The sequence below is a fragment of the Moschus berezovskii genome, chromosome 22 (genome assembly GCF_049115385.1).
Source record: "Moschus berezovskii isolate FMDL1 chromosome 22, NW_MosBer_1.0, whole genome shotgun sequence".
In the NCBI taxonomy this organism is placed as follows: domain Eukaryota; kingdom Metazoa; phylum Chordata; class Mammalia; order Artiodactyla; family Moschidae; genus Moschus; species Moschus berezovskii.
This window is the reverse complement of record NC_142481.1, coordinates 57,047,700-57,064,428: the sequence shown is the minus strand read 5'-3', so window position 1 is coordinate 57,064,428 and position 16,729 is coordinate 57,047,700.

Below are 16,729 nucleotides of genomic sequence, written 5' to 3'. Positions count from 1 at the left end.
GGACAGATTTGGGCTTGTGTGGCATTTGAATGCGCTTGATCTGCCCTTATGTAAGAAGGATGACTCACGACAGTGTGAGTCATCCAATCCCGCGCCCCGGGCACCTCCGCCAGGCCCCTGGAGCTCCCCACCTGCCCTGATCCCCGTCTGAATAGAGAGCGTGACTCAGCGCCGGGGAAGGGTGGTTCTCCCTGTCTGGCTGGTGTCCTCAGCTCCAGGAAGCTGCGGGCTTGTGGCGTGGCCGCCGAGAGGAAGGCCACGCCACACACGTCAGCAGTACCCCTCGGAGGGAGCCCCACACAGGAAGGGACCGCGGCCACCGCCACCCAGTGCCCAGGTGCGGAGAGGAAACACAAGGGCACAGCGACCTAGATTTTCAGTGAGTTTTAATCCTCCCCTCACTGGCTTGTGGGCAGTCAGAACGTGGATAATAAAAATAACCATACTCACTGATATTTTGAGCCCTTACTGTTTGCGGGCGTTGCACAAGGCTCTTGACAACTGTTAACACATTTAATCCTCACAAAAAGACTACGAAGCGGCTATACCATTAAGTCCATTTGACAGATGTGGAAACTAAGGCCCAGTGGGAGTAAGTGATTTGATCACGTCCACAAAGCTGGATAAGAGGCACATCTAGAATCGGAACTCAGTCTCCAGGGCTCTCTCTGTCAACCGCTAGACCAGTCGTCTTGACCTGTCGAGTGCACGTGAATCACCCAGGAGTCTTGCTAAAATGCAGATTCCGATTCAGCAGGTCTGAGGCCAGGCCTGGGATTCTCCATTTCTAACAAGCGTCCGGGAAAGGCAGATGCGACTGGTCCCTGGAGCACATTCTGAGGAACATGCCCTGTGTTACAGTATCTTCCCTGTGCCTTGGGCTGTTATTTAGTTGGAAACATTTTATCCACTTGTCCCTTCATTTGTTTACCTATTCTTTGTGCAATTACACATCCAGCCAACAACCACTGAACTCTCACCATGACTCAAACGCTGAGAAAACAAAGATGGGCACCTCTCCACGGCAAATAAAGAGAAAATCAGTTCAACAAGGAGGTGAAACCCACCACATACAGCCATAATTATAACAGAACATGATAAGATCTAAAATAGAAGGACTAGTTCTGTAACAAGGCAGAAAAAAGAAGGGGTGATTTCAGCCATGAGTCAGGGCAAACACCCCAAAACATGGTGTGAGGAAGCCCAGGTAATACAAGCCAGGAGAGATGCTTTCATGAGCTATAGCGGTCCGGTATTCCAAGGAAGGTGAGCTGTTCCCTGCATTTCTAGCCCAGCAGGCATGCGGGGGAGAAAGGGAGAAGAGGCTCAGGAAACAGACAAGGGATCTTTGTTTAGCCCATCCTTCCACCAAGACTGTTCTCATGCAAATCCTAAGAGCCGGTCAGTTCATGTTCCAGTCCAAATGTCACTCCTCCATGCTCTTGTCAACCTTTATATATCAGAAAAGAAACTCTTCTCCACGGTAGCTTATTTAGCTCTTACTCTGTGCCAGACAACTTCTTAAGACTGTTGCATGCAAGTCATTTAATATTCCAAACAACTCTGGCACACATAATAGTTATTTTATTTTGTAAATGAGGAAAATGATGCACAAAGTAGCCAAGTCACTTCCATGAGAATGTCCAGCTCTGAAATACAATAGCTGGATTAAAAGGGAGGCAGATTCTTCACTGTTAGGCAGGAGGACCCCAGAGCTACCAAACCTCTCTGTCACCGTTGCCCTGATTCAGCCTTTTGAATAAAAGACAGCTTCACTGAACTAGACTGAAGCATGCTCGTTCATTCAGTGCGTCCGCCTCTTTGTGACCCTATGGTCTGTAGCCCACCAGGCTCCTCTGTCCATGGGATTTCTCAGGCAAGAATACTGGAGTGAGTTGCCATTTCCTCCTCCAGGGGATCTTCCCGACCCAGGGATCAAACCCCCATCTCCTGTGTCTCTTTGCACTGGCAGGTGGATTCTTCACCACTGAGCCACCTGGGAAGCGCAACCAGATTGCAAGAGTCTTACAGAAAATGCTCTGGGAAGAAAGAGCAAGAATGTGCAGCAGGAGCCTTTGAGCTGAAAAATAAGAATGGGGGGCCAGGTTGGACAGGCAGGTGGGTCCAGGGAAGGAGGAAAGAGTCACAGGTTTACTGTGACTGTACTTGAGGCTTCACCAAGAAAGGGCCTAAAGGAAAATACGTGAAGAGACAATAGCTAAGAATTTTCCAAAAGTGATGAAAGACTTCAAGGGAATATTAAAAACATCAAAACTTCAAGGAAGAGAAGGACAAAGAAAAACACAATTAGGGGTATCATATTAAAGCTACTATAATGATACCTCAATAAAAGACTACCAAATTAAATCCAGCAGTATATTAAAAGGATACCATATCATGACCAAAGCGGGATTTATCTCAAGAAGACAAGGTGTTTCAGCAATGAAAATCAACCCATGTAACACAGTATATTAATAAAATGAAGGAAAATTTCATTATCATCTCAGTTGATAGGGAAAAAGCATTTGACAAAATCCAACACACATTCATTATAAAAACACTCAGCAAACCAAGAATAGACATAAATTTCTTCAACCTGATAAAGGGCATCTATGACAAACTCACAGCTACCATCATACTTAAAAAAAGACTGAAAGCTTTTCCCCTAAAATCAGAAACAAGGAACTCTGCTCTCACCGTTTCTAGTCAGTATTGTACCAGAAGTTCTAACCAGCAAAATAGGCAAGAAAAAAAGGCATCCAAATTTGAAAGGAAGACATAAAACTATCTGTATTTGCAGATGATGTTATCTTATATACAGAAAATCCTAAAGAATACACACATACAATTATTAGAGCTAACAATTTCAGAAAATACGCAGGATATAAAATCAACATAAAACAGTCATTGTACTCTTAAACACTGCCAATGAACAAGCTGAAGATGATATTAAGGAAACAATTCCATTCACAACATCACCAAAGATAAAGAGAAAATCTTAAAAGCCTGAAGAGCAAAAAAAGCACATTCCCATCAGAGAGCAATGGCAATACAGATGATAGCTGACTTCTCCACTGAAAAGATGAGTCCAAAAGGTTCTGGAATGGCACCATTAAAAAGCAGCAAGAAAATAATGACCAAACTGGAATTCTATCCCAAACAAAAAAATCCCTTTAAAATGCAGGGGGAAAACAGACATTTCCAGAAAAAATAAACTAAGAAAATCACCCCCACAGAACCACACTAACATAATCATTCCAAGGAGTGCTTTAGGTGGAAGAAGTAGGATCCTAGATGTAAAATCAGAAATGCATGAGGGAATGAAAACAATGGAAAGGGAAAGTATATGGATAATTCTAAAATAATATTAACTGTATAAAATGACAATAGTGGTGTGGGTCAATTAACACACATGAAAACCATGATACATCAGATATGAGGGATTAAATGGAGTTAAAGTGTCTTAACTTAGTAATGTTTTCTGAGAATTGGTAAAGGTACTTATTTATATTAGACTCTAATCAGTCAATGATATTTGGTTTGATCTCTCATGTGTCCAGTAAAGTAAAAAATTTTAAAAAAGAGTGATATATACCTGACAATCTTATGGGACTGGGTAATTGAGAAGTGCTTGAGGACTTCCGTGGTGTTACAGTGGATAAGAATCTGCCTGCTAATGCAGGGGACATGGGTTTGATCCCTGGTCTGGGAAAATTCCACATGCTGTGGAGCAGCTAAGCCCACATGCCACAGCTACTGAGCCCGTGCACTGCAAGGACTGAAACCTGTACATTTAGAGCCTGTGCACCGCACTCACTGCAGCTAGAGAAAGCCTGCCCAGCAGTAGCAAAGACCCAGTACAGCCAACAATAAATAAATGAGAAATGCTTGATTAACCCAAAATAAGTGAAGAATGGGGGGAGGTGAAGAGCATAAACAGGTGGGAAGGACAGAACACCACCAGCAGAAAGGCAGATTAAAACTCAAATATACATGCAATGAAATTACATGTCAGTAATTACAGCGGACAGCAAGGAGATCAAACCAGTCAATCTCAAAGGAGATCAACCCTGAATACTCATTGGAAGGACTGATGCTGAAGCTGAACCTCTAATACTTTGGCCACCTGATGCGAAGAGCTGACTCATTGGAAAAGACCCTGATGCTGGGAAAGATTGAGGGCAGGAGGGGAAGGGGACAGAGGGTGAGATGATTGGATGGCGTCCCTGATGCAATGGACATGAACTTGGGCAGACTCTGGGAGATGGTGAGGGACAGGGAGGCCTGGCGTGCTGCAGTCCATGGGGTCGCAAAGAGTTGGACACGACTTGCTGACTGAACAACAACAAATTACATTCACTATAAATGGAGTAGATACTGAGGCATCTAAATTAAAATACAAAGATTGATGACCTGAAAAAATTTTGTATTACTTACAAGAGATGTATTTGCAACATGAAGAGTCATTAAACATTGAAAGCAAAAGGATGAAAACAATATTGGTAAGATATTAATTCTCCCTGAACTGATCCATAAATGCAATGTATTTCCAATCAAAATCCCAACAGGTCGTTTGTTGAGATTGACAAGCTGACTCTAAAATAAATATGGAAATGCAAAAGACCAAAAATAGCCAGGCCAATCCTGAGGAAAAACAAAGTTGGAGGCCTTACTCTCTATCAAGACTTATCCTGAATGGATGATGGTTGCAGCAGTGTAGTTACTGATACAAGATGAACAGGTGAATCAGTGACACACAGCAGAGACTGCAGTTACAGATCCACGTATATGTGGGGAGATACTGTGCAGGACGTCCAGGCCAGTGCCTGGCTCATCCAAGACTTCTGGAACGGATGCTTCCTAAAAGGGGATTAATTGGTTCATCTCGTTTGCTGTAGAAGGTTTGCCAGGCCCATCAGCTCCAATGAAGGGCTGAGAGCGAGCACACTGCCTAGTGACTAAATAATGAACCAATAATGGGCAGGGGGAAAAAGGGACAGCCAGGAGTCGGCCAAGGAAAGAAAAATAGACATGATGACATATATTTACCTTTTCAGATAAGCATTCCCCACTTTCCAGATCAGCCCCGAAGCCTTTTTATTTGTTAATGGATCAACTCCAAAGCATGTGCCCTGGGAAATCACAAGCACCTAATCACTTTAGCAATAATCCCTGAAAAATTGGCCATTACTGGAAGTGACCAACCATTTGGTTGTAACAGCCTGAAGCAAGATTATTAACAGCAAATGTGAAGATGATTATTTTAGCAAATTGCCACCGATTGGTAAATTTAGAACACAAAGGCCTCATACCTGGCTGAAGTCTCTAGGAAATCATTCTATGGTCATAATAAATGCCTACTGTTTAAGATAGAAAGTGCCATTTGAGTCGGTTTTCTCTCTGTTTGGAGCCGGGAAGGTGCCCAGTTATGGGCAGGGAAGGATAGGATTTGTGGGAGGGGCGAAATGAAGGATGCTAAGAAAGTTACCAACTCTACTCACTCATTTTGGGAGCCCATTTTTCCTATTTGCTGAGTCAAAGAGAAGTCTGGTGCTTTATAAGGCTCAATATGGGTATAACATGGTATGTACTCTCAGTGAAATCCTTAAATCCATAAATTGAAAAGTGAAAGTAATAGTCACTCCAGTCGTGTCTGACTCTTTGGGACCGCATGGACTGTAGCCTGCCAGGCTCCACTGTCCTTGGAATTCTCCAGGCAAGAATATTGGAGTGGGTTGCCATTTGCTTCTCCAGGGGCTCTTCCATAAATTAGTTAGATAATTCTGGTTTGCAAGAAGATGGAAAGCCCAACCCAAACTTGTTTAAACAAAAATGGAATATTTGGGCTCCTTTAAATGAAAATTCCTGGAATATGCCTAGGTTCAGCCCTGGCTTAACCAAGGAGACCACACAGTGACTCCCAGACTCGATTCTTCTTTGCCAATTTCCTTACTTCTCTTCCTCTGCTTCGTTTCAGAGGGGAAGGTTTGCTCCTCTCCAGGTTCACTGCTCTTCCCCAGGATACCCGGCAAGGGCCCTGCTGTCTGTAGTCTGGATCCGGTTCTCATCACCAAACCAGTCACAGTGACTGGGAATGTCATGAGCTAACTGGCCAGAACCACAGGCCAGAAACCCTTCCTGGAACTAAAGATGTGTGCTGAAGGCAGGGGAGAAATCGGATCCCCTGAAAGATACGGAGGTGTGCTAACCAAGAGAAAGGGCCCAGGAGGAGGCCGGGTGCCCCCCACCTTCTCCCGCCCAAGACAGGGCGCCCATCTACGGCGAATGAGCACCCAGTGGATTCTTCACTTCAAACAAACACAAACGGATGAGGCTCTCCAGGCCAAAAGAGGTGCAGGGTGCTTTATTTATTTAATTGGATTTAATCTTCATTCTGCTTAGTGGATACTAGAAGGAAACAATTAAGCAAAAGGGAGGAACCGTTTATCAAACTGAAAGAACCGAGCTCAGGGCTGAAACAGATTCTGGAGGAGCAGTGAAGGGCAAAGGTGGGAGTCAGCCGTGGAGAAGAAGCACGTCTGCCCCCCAGTCACTGAGGACTCAGCCTGTGCAGCCTCTCCATCACTGGGGAAAGCTCAGGCGTCCGCATCTGCAAGGATTCCCTGCCTCCTTCTGCACAGTTCTTGCCTCTCCCCAGCAGTCCTTCGTCTCCTCTCCTATGTGCCAGACTTTACCTGGTCCTTCAAGACTCTGACTTCTCCTGCTGCAGGGACCTTTCTAGTCTCCTAGGCATCCAGAGCCACAGTTCCCTCTCTTATCACTGGAGAAAAGAAATCAACAGCCAACATGCTCTGTGATCACCCTGTTCCCCTCCTTCACATCGGTCATTAAGAGAAACAGGGGTTCATGGGGGTGGCACTGGTCAGTGAATAAAAGGCACAGGTTGAGGGCCCCCCGTAAGGACGGGCTCTGGGGACCTGAGAGCGGCTGAGGTATCGGTGAGCCCATGTTGCAGGGGACATTTCCAAGAGAAGAAACGTTGGCTGGAGAAGGTGAGAAGTGCCCAGGATATAGAAAGACTGCTGATCGAAGCGGGAGTGAGCTGAGAGCCAGGGGTGTGAGTTGAGCGGTGTGTGGGGGGAACACTTCCAGAGTTGGGGAAGATGGAGCACAGCCAGTCAAGGGGGGAATCTGCAAGCTTCATCCCTATGGGCAATGGGCAGCTGCCACAGCTCTCAAGGGGCCTGAGAAGTGGGAATTTAGACTATTCCCCTGGCTAGGGTGTGCCCAGGTGGATGAATGAACGCTGCAGCGGACCGCCCGTGTGCTGAGAGTCACCCTCTGTAGTAGAGAGCACCCGCGCACTGAGTCATCAGAGTGGCTCGGGGCACCGAGGGCCCTTCCCTCTGCTGGGCACAACTCTATGTTCTGCTCCTGCTGGAACTCACTTCATCCTAAAACAGGAGATAGCATGACCATTCCCAGTTTTTCCACTGATGGCGAAAACTGAGGTCTTGAGTGGTGAAGTCACTTCTTCAAGGTCATCCAGTTACGATGTGGTGGAATCAGATTTCAAAAGCGGGCAGTCTGACTGCTCCCCCCAATCCCCCAAACTCCCCCCTCCCCACCTGAGTCCTGCCTTCACCACAACTAGCCAGAAGACCCCAATTCAAACCCAGAGCTCCATCACACCTTGTTTGTGAGTATGGATCTCAGTTTCCTTATCTGTCCAGTGGTGATAATGGAACCCTCCTCATGCCTAAAGCATCCAAATGACAGAAATGCTGAGCTCAGAGCTAGGGCTCTGTGAAGACTCTCATCAAAGCTAATTCTCCTTCTGTTTCAATGGGTCACTTCATCTTGTAATTAAAATGTATCATTAAGAAAGCAGAAGTCACCTTACACCCCCCGCCCCCGCCATGGAGTTGTGGGGAGTGTCAAGCTGGGGCGGGGCAGCCTTCCCTGTGTATACTGTTCACCCCAAGGGGTGCCACCGAGCCCGACTCCCCAAGCCCAGCCACTTCCCAGATAGAGCGGATTCCTCCCTGCACTCGGTTCATTTAAGGTCTCCGCCCCACGGAAGAAACACAGGAATCTGTGGCAGTGAACTCAGCAACATTTTCCCCAGCCCAAGAATAAACAGAGAAAGCAAGCTCTCCTCGCGTCTTCAGAAGTGCATTTACTGTACTTGAAACAGATGAGTTCTCTCTGTTTGCATTAATCGCATGACTATTTGGTCCAATTATTCTTCCCACTTCAGCAATCATGGTGCGCTTGTTCAAGAAGAAAGAAATAACAACAGCTTATCTTGTTGAGAGCAAAGAACAAACAGTGAAAAATCAGGGTCCGCTCCTAAATGCTACACTTGCTGTCATTGTGCTAAAGAGATGATTCATGTTCTCATAGTAACTTGGGTGAAAAAAAAAAAAAGGAAAGAAAGAAAGAAAAAAGGAGGGTTCTGAAAAGGATTCAGTTGCAATGGTTAAAAACCTTTTCAAAATCAGTCCCAAGGGAGACAAAACTCCCTATTTTTATCACCCAGCTCAACTCTTCTGGCCCCCACTCCAATCACATCTTCTCACATTGACCAGTTTTCATAGACTTAAATAATTCTTTCAAAGAACACATTTCATTAGAATAGGGTAATGGACAAAGCACTCAGTGGTGTTCAATCCTCTTTCTAAAGAGCCCTTAAGGATGGCTGATGTTTTCAGTGAACAAACAGGTTGCTGCTGAAAGAACCACAGAAAAGGCATCTCAAGGCAGCTTGGACGGGAAAGTGAATGGTGGTGGAAATTCTGCCCTTCTCATGACACCGGGTGATCAGAGATGCCTGTTTCACAGGCTGGCGTCAACCTAGTCCTCTGCCTTTTCCCCAAATGAACTTTCCCACAATGAGATCCAGCAACCAATAAGAACCCAAGGGAAAATATGATTATTTTTTGTTTGAGAGCTTGGTCCTGAATCAACAGTCATTCCATTTCCTGACCTGTTACCGGAATCCTTGGCTCTTGACTTCCTGTACCACCTCTTGGTGAACCCGTGGACAGACAATGGGTGTTTGTTGCGGTGCCAGCTGTTGATCCCCTCCACAACTGTGTCTACTAGTGTCGTCTTAAGGAGCACGAGGCTTGATCCAGTCTGCCTGCTGAGACAGTGCCCTGGAACCAGCCAACAGGGTTTGGCCGTGATGCTTCACAGAACATCCCTCAGTGGGATTTCTCTGCTTTTCTTTCCTTCGTGACTGTCCTGGGATTATGGGTTTGGGGGAAGACAGCCACAGGGGAAAAGTGCCATTTTCATCGTGTGAAATCAGGAATATCAGCTGTCAACAGGACATCGCTGGAGACACGGCCCTGGATCACCTTGTTCTCCGCCACCCCTCCGTCCACCCTCAGCTCTTCGGAAGTCACCACACACAGCCCACGCCAGAGCGCCCCGATTTACTCCTGTGCCCCTTCCACGGCGCTCTTTAAGTTCCCTCACCTGTAAACGGGGCTAATAGCAGGAGCCCGCACCATCGGTATAAGTCTCCTCTGTGTGACAGCGCCGCCAGCTACATCCTACACGCTCAGCGGTGGAGAATCGGCCTGCCAATGCAGGGGGCGTGGCTTTGGTCCTCGGCTCAGGGCCCTAGAGAAGGAATGACAGCCCATTCCAGTGTTCTTGCCTGGAGAGTCCCACGGGCAGAGGAGCCTGGCGGGCTACAGCCCATGGGGTCGCAAAGAGTCAGACCCGACCCAGCGACTAAACAGCAGCAGCATAGTGTTCAATAGATACTGTAAATAAGGTGCCTAGCTCAGCACAGAAGATTCATGAGAAATAGTCATTTTTCATGCTTTGCCTGGAGATAGTTTTGACCCATAGCCCAAATTCAAGCCATAATCCAGCTCTTCTTTGTGTTTAACTTGAGCCTCTGAGTGTTACTTGTTCCCATGACTCCCGCACTGGAGAAATCCCCTTGATGGGCTGGACCAGACTGTGAGCCCAGGGCAGGTGACTACAGTGATGTTTGTCATCGTGTTCTGTGTTCAGCAAACAAGTGATGGAAAGATAAATGTGCAACTGGGATCTAGATCCTAAGGCAGATCACCACTGTCCCAAATGCTATTAGGTCTCCATGAGTGACATCCAACATCCAAACAATGTCTTCCTAAGTGAACCTTAGATATCAGGACTGGCTGCAGTCTGCTCCCACCCACTCCTCTCCCAGCCTTGGTCTCACTTCTAATCAATCAATCCAGCTGGAGATCTTTCTCTCTAACTCAGACCTTAGTGTATTTCTCCCCTGATATAAATCAGTTGTAGGGCAGGGTGACCAAACAGCTGCTTCTTTCTCAACTCTGTGCTGTCTTGGGGGGTCTCAGTCTCTGACAGTTAGCTGTTGATCTCTCTAACTCTCCGCCTGGACTTCAAGGACTCTGAGAAAAAAGAAAGGGAAGGAGGGATGGGGAGAAGTGAGCTGAGAGCAGAGATGGAGAGAGAAGGACATGGAAAGGAGACAGAGGGGTGGAGAGGGAGGAGGCACCGACAGAAGGATGAAGGTGGAGAGGGAAGTGCAGGGACAGAGAAACAAGAAAATCATTTTTAGAGAGAAAGGAAATGAAGGTGAGAAACACAGATCGGTGGAGGCAGAAGTGACAAAGAAACCAGCAAGAAAGAAGGGAAGAAAAAGAGGAAGAAAGGAGGGGACAGGGCAGGTTGCTGCGGACGGGAGGGGACAGAGAAAGCCGCGGCGGGGCAGCAGAAAAATCCAGCCCCTGCAGCAGCAAGTCCTTCTGTTCTTCACCCTGGCCTCCGGCCCCACCATCACCTCCCTCCCATCCAGCCATTCACGCAGCCCCAAGGGCCCAAGACCACAGTCTCAGGGAGAGGTTTCCCTTCCTAGTGGAGCCTTGGCGCGGAGCCTCCATGAACAAGCTGTGGATGGAGGCTCACAAACAACTCACAGGCAGTAAGCTTAGGTCCACCAAGAGGCTCGGGGCTTCCTGGTCTGTATGGCTTTGGTGTCCGTGGAGTCATTCCTGGGGCTTCAAGGAGTGTGTGCTGTCCGTGTCCCCTGTGCCCACCCACAGGCTCTGAATCCAGGCGCTGCCTTACTGACAGCAAGACCCCGAGCAGGACATCCCCCAGGGCTGGTGTGCACACTACCATTTGGCAGAGCCAAGAGGAGACTGGGAGAAGACCATGGGAACTGCTCCTCCACCATAAAATACTCACAGAGCTGGTCCAGTGTGGTGGATATCTAGGGGTGCCTGCATCTATTTATTTAAATTTTTTTTATTGAAAGCTAGTTGATCTGCAATGTTAGTTTCCGGCACAAAACAAAGTGATTCAGTTATATATACGTACGTGTGTATGTGTGTGTGTATCCGTGAGTCTATCTCTGTTTTGTAAATAAGCTTATTTGTCTCATTTTTTTGGGATTCCACATATGAGTGGTATCATATGGCGTTTGTCTTTCCCTGTCAAATTGACTTTGCTTAGTATGATAACCTCAAGGTCCATCCATGTTGCTGCAAATTGAGGTGCCTGCCTTCACATGCTCACTCTGGCATTTATTAGCCAAGCACAGCTTTGTATTTGTTATTTAATCTGCCCGTGCCTGTTTCCCCATCTGACAAATGGGGGATACATACGGTACTAACTGAACAGGGGTTCTTCAGAGGATTAAATGGAACTGGTCTCTCATTTAACAAGAATATATTATCTACTATGCCCTCCGAAAACTTCTCTTGGAGCTTGCACAGGGCAAGATTACAATAAAGGTAATAATAAAAACTACACACAAATTGTTGAGTACAGTGCCTGGTATGTAATCACCCGAGAGAAACGTTAGCTGTGATTAACTGGGCATCTACGATACAGGAGGCACTCCCACAGAACTTGAACTCTATTCACCACCACCTTGGATCTTCAGAATAATATCGTAAAGTGGTTAAATTCCTGCTCTTTTACAAATGAGGAAACAATTCAGGAGATTGAGGTGGGCTTCACGTGACGTAATTAGCAGATAGGGGACCCAAGTTCAGACCCAGATCCATTGAACTAAAAGGCATGCTTTCGATAATAAGTCACTGTACAAAGACCGTCCCAGCTTGGGTGGGACCAAGTGGATACCTAGTGTGCAGCTTTTTTCCACACGCTCGGTCGCCTGCCAGAGTCGCTGGCTGGAATCTTAGTTCTCTCTCCCTGCTACTCACAGTGCATCTTTTGCAGAGGTAAAAAAAAAAAAAAAAAATTGTTTCTCTTTTGTGACCTGGAAGTATCCACAACCAAGATCTACCAGAAGGAAAGCAAAAGAGGAAAGAAAATCTGGACTCTTAAGGACCAGAACTTCCATGCTAGATATTCAACGTTTCCTTCACAGATGACTGAAGAAACTCAGTCTGGTGAATACTGAGGGGGTCAAGGTGCAGCAATGCACATCAGGCCCCACCACGGGAGTCACCCTGAGCTAAGCCTGGATCAAGCTGAGAAGCAAGCACGCGGCAGGTCAGTGGCGGAGGTGGGGGAGGAGGAGGCAGATGAGAGGGGAGGCAGGGGACGTGGCGTGAAACACACCAGTTAGTTGGCTTCTAGGCCAATGGCTAAAACCCCAAATCAGCTAATGTCAGATCTTGGCATAAACAACTCTCTGTAAAGTTGTTATCACTAAATTAGCATTTATTAAAAGCCTGTAATTATTATCCTTACTTGTGGGGTGTACATACATGTGTGTGTGTGTGTGTGTGTGTGTGTGTGTATCCCTCCTTTCAGCCCTGTTTATAAGCATCCTCCTAATTTATTTTTGATCAGACTGAACAGGGGCCAAACCTCTTTAGCTAATATTGACATTGGCTGGGTGTCAAATGTCCAGGATTCAGAGAAACTAGAAGGATTCGGTCTTGTTTTCCTTTTTGTCTTTTAACTTAATTATCTTGAATCATCTCGCAATTCAGACCTGACTTTGAAGCCCCACCCCCTTCCCATTTCTCCTTTCTCTCTGCTCTGATGACCTTGGCCTACTGCAAGTTGCTGATTTTCTCAAATGATTTCACTGACACCAAATGTGCTCCTAGACTAGCTTGGAAGTTCTCAACGGAAGCAAAGTTCTGCCATCCCTCCTTTGTTTTCCTTGTTCCTGCTGGAGGATTTGAGGCAGTTTCCAAAAATATGGATGAAACCCAAAATAATAAAATAAATACAGGAATGGGATAAAATGAGAAAATAAGTGTAGAGAAATACTAACATTGGTAATAATAACTTATAAACAGCTCACTTTATGATCCTGTCCCATCGCTCAGTCGTGGCCTACTCTGCGACCCCATGGCCTGCAGCGCGCCAGGCCTCCCTGTCCTTCACCAACTCCCAGAGCTTGCTCAAACTCATGTCCACTGAGTCAGTGATACCATCCAACCGTCTCATCCTCTCTCATCCCCTTATCTTTCTGCCTTCAATCTTTCCCAGCATCAGGATCTTTTCCAATGAGTCAGTTCTTTGCATCAGGTGGCCAAAGTATTAGAGCTTTAGCTTCAGCATCAGTCCTTTCAATGAATATTTAGGACTAATTTCTTTTAGAATTGACCAGTTTGATCTCCTTGCAGTCCAAGGGACTCTCAAGAGTCTTCTCCAACACCACAGTTCAAAAGCATCAATTCTTCGGTGCTCAGCTTTCTTTATAGTTCACCTCTCACATCCATACATGACAACTGGAAAAACCACACCCTTGACTAGACGGACCTTTGCTGGCAAAATAATGTCTCTGCTTTTTAATATAATGTCTAGGTTGGTCACAGCTTTTCTTCCAAGGAGCAAGCGACTTTTAATTTCATGGCTGCAGTCACCATCTGCAGTGAATTTGGAGCCCCCCAAAATAGTCTTTCACCATTTCCATTGTTTTCCCATCTATTTTCCATGAAGTGATAGGACCAGATGCCATGATCTTAGTTTTCTGAACACTGAGTTTTAAGTCAACTTTTTCACTCTCTTCTTTCACTTTCATCAAGAGGCTCTTTAGTTCTTCCTTGCTTTCTGCCATAAGGGTGGGGTCATCTGCATAGCCGAGGTTATTGATATTTCTCCCGGCAGTCTTGATTCCAGTTTGTGCTTCATCCAGTCCGGCATTTCACATAATATACTCTGCATATGAGTTGAATAAGTAGGGTGATTTCCAAAAGGGTAAGGTGCAGTGTGACCACAGTTATTCAGCTCTCAAGGGAAACCCACAAGTTCAGGGACAAGGTTTGCACTGTCTGAAGATACACCAAACTAAGGAAAGTACAGAGTTTCCTGCTATGTAGGCCAAAAAGAAATCTCTGCTGTGGACCCACCTAAAAATAAACTGTGAGAGACTCAGAATCTTTAACAATATCATTGTGGTCAATACAAAGTTCTCAAGTGATCATCCTACATCGGCCTCCACGTTGGGCCTCAGGCTTCTCCCCAGGACAGTGCTATAAGAATACCGGTTTTCTGATGGTTTGAGCAGGGACTGAGTCACTTCACCCTGGGTCATTTGCTGGTGCTCAACAGCATGACTCCCCGCCCCTGACAAAACCACCTGGGACAGATTTCTTATTGCACATTTTTATCCCCATTTATCACTAGACTAGAAGGTCCGGGAGGGCAGGGACACGGCCTTCTTCCTCATGTGCTATCTCCAGGGTTTCCCATGGCCCCCAACACCTACTCCAGCAATTACTCAATAAACAGCATGCTGAATGAGTGCATGAAGAAACAAATAGAAGAGAAACCAACGCAAGGGAACTATGTTGGAGGAGGATGAGCCAATCTATGTTACTGACTAGCTTTCATTCAGCAAATATTTGTGGTGAGAATTATGCATCAGGCACAGGCCTGGGCACTGTTACTGCTTCTGGGGTATCCTTCCCATCCCACCCCCATATAGCCTGATCAACTTAGCTCCTTTTCCATTCACTTCTCAAGCTCCATGCAGTATCTCCTTTTATCTACAGTTTCCCGTGGACTAAAACCTTGGGTAAATTTTTGCCATGGTGGCCACATCCTAGTTTATCAAGAGGTGCTGGACATCACAGAGAAAGTCTTTTTTTTTTTTCCTTATACATTGGATGTGAAATTATTACATTTAATCCTTTACATAGGAGATCTCAGGCCAACAATTGTTGGAAATGACTATCAGCTGGCAACCTAGCTTCCCTCAAAAGCTTTGAGGGTTCCAGGAGGGACTCAGGGCTGCACAGAACTTGGGAGAAGGAACTCAGCCTGCTTTACTAGCCTGACTTCCAAGATGCCAGCATTTTTAATGAGAAATGAGGCCAGTGTCAGGCGAAGAAGAAAAGAAGGGGACATTTTGAAACTGAGAAGAGACACATATAAACCAGCAGGCTGACCACATTATCTAAACTGCTGTTTTATAGCCATATTATGCACTCAATTAAAAAAAACGTTGAATGTAAAAAATTTATAAAGATAAGGTACTGGCAAGCGGGGTAACTTTGGAGAGGTTTTTCTTTCCCCCTCCTATTAGATGCTTTCCTTGATTCTAAGACTAAAAATGCTATAGTCAGCACCAACTTAATTCCACATTGCAATTAGGGTTATGCATTAAACCAGGCCTCTGAACACGAGTACCCAAAAGGAGCTCAGAAACGAAATGAAAACCAGACGTGTGGCCGGAGCAGTTGGCACCAGCCAGGATCCCAATATATAGTCATGGTATAGATTTAAAATGAAAATTAAAAGCAGTCATTACAGTTAAATTGATGTCACGTTCGCCAGCTGTTTATTCGAAAGGAAAAGAAAGGGAGTGATCTGGGGATTCTGCAGGCAGCTTTGACGTCTGTGCCTATACTTTCAAGAAGATATGCGAGCTCTTTGTCTCGTGGAGAGAAGGTTTGACAACATACCTTTTATTTGTGGTTAATGTCAGTGTTCCTCACAGTCTGGATTGAGGCTCAGCCTGGGGTTTGCCTCAGAGTCGTCTGAGTTGCTTCTAACAGCCACACCTCACCCTGCTTTGATGAACCAGCCTGGAGGTGGACATAGGAATCCAGATTTTTAAAAATTCCCTGCCAATGTTTCTAAAACCTGCCCTGGGATGAAAACATGTGAGGTCCCCCATGGGTCTCCTGGTAGCCAGCAGAATGGTGCCCCTTCCTCTGCTTCTCCTGGGCTGGTCCCCGTTCTCCCAGCTCCCCTCAGCAACTTCCTTGGCCACACCATGGACACCAACTGCTGCTGACAGTAGCGTTTTGGTCTCAGAATCAAGGAAGTGCATCTAATAGGACAGGGTAAAGAAAAGCCACTCCTGAGTGCCACCTCCTTGCCAAAGAGCCTGGTCTTTCTTTACACAACCTTTTACACTCAGCATTTCGATGAACTGAGGTCACTGCAGAGACCCCTCCCCATCACGCTCGTTAGTGTCTCTCTAACAGCCTCTCCCCGTTTTATTTCTTTCATGGCCCTTATCACCACCTGAAATGCTCTGTCACTCTTCTTGGTCATACCTACATCAGCAATTTAACCCAGTCGGATGTAAACCCAGAGAAGGCTGGGACCTTGCCTGCTGCATCCAAGTTGCACCCATGGCGAGGTCCGTGCTTTGCTGGCTCTTGGTCGTCAATAGATGAATTCAAGAATGAAGGATGAGGTGATTTAATACACCTTGGTTTAAGTGGTGAAAGGGTAAAGAAAAAAGAAAAAAACTCTGGGAAGCCAGTGTTCAGATTTGGGGTATTGGGGCAATTCCAAGGTGGGAGAAAATATCTAAGCTACATGCTCCCATGGTTCACAAATGTAGTCTCCT